Raw genomic sequence first — 1130 nt, forward strand, 5'->3', positions numbered from 1 at the left:
CCTTAATCTGGAATGTCCGAAATTTCGATTCTCCTGCTTCTCGGATGCTGCCTGACCTGCTGTACCTTTCCAGCGTCAAACGTTTCTCCTCTGATCTCCAGCATCTGCAGTCCTAACTTTTTCTCGGGGCTGGTGATTTATTCCATATGGATTTCAGGTACATCAGATCAGGATGAGGCTGTTCAACCTCTGGAGCCTGCTTTCCAGTTGCAGGAGCAGGCCACTCAGCCTCTCTACCAAAGTCGGCCATGCAGCACCAGCCTTTACGTGCAAAGAATAATCCTCCGCCATTTTCTCCAACTCCAACACGACACCACCACGAAACACATCTTACCTTCCCTCCCCCTGTCTGCATTCCGCAGAAATAATTCCCTCCGAGACAACCTAGTTCCCTCCTCCATCACACCTAACACCTCTCCTTCCCATGCAACCGCAGAAGGTGCAACACTTGCCACTTTACCTCTTTCATGCTCACCATCCAAGGCCCCAAGCACTCATTTCAGATTAAGCAGCGTTTCACTTCGACCTCTGTTTGGTCCATTGCATTCGTTGCTCCCAATGTGGTCTCCTCTTCATCGGACATACAAAACGCTGAATGGGGGATCGCTTTTCTGAGGACATTCATTCGGTACGCAATCAGGTCCCGGTCCTTCCCGTGGCTTGCCACTTCGACACACAATCCTGCTCCTATGCCCGCATGTCAGTCCTTGGCCTGCGGCAATGTTCCAGTGAAGCTCAGCACAAACTGGAAGAATAACATCTCATATTCCGACTAGGTACGTTACAGCCTGTCAGTCTCAACATTGAAATCAACAAATTCAGATGATTATCCCATTTCGACTCCTCTGTTTTCATTCTGCTCCGTAATTTTATTTCATTTATTTTCTTAATTTTTAACTTTTTTTCACAATTCTGTACCTCTTAATTTTTGATTGTCTCTCGTTCTCTCGCTCCCCACTCTCTCATCACCTTTTTCCTCTCCTCTTCCCCCTTTGCGACCATTCTCCCCTGTTTTCCATTTTGCCTCTGCTTCACCCATCCGCCCCAACCCCCACATATTTTGTCACGTAGCACTGGCTTCAGGCTTGGTCATTCATAGCTCCTAATCTCCCTGTACTCTCTCTATGCAC

The sequence above is a fragment of the Chiloscyllium plagiosum genome, chromosome 49 (genome assembly GCF_004010195.1).
Source record: "Chiloscyllium plagiosum isolate BGI_BamShark_2017 chromosome 49, ASM401019v2, whole genome shotgun sequence".
NCBI lineage: Eukaryota > Metazoa > Chordata > Chondrichthyes > Orectolobiformes > Hemiscylliidae > Chiloscyllium > Chiloscyllium plagiosum.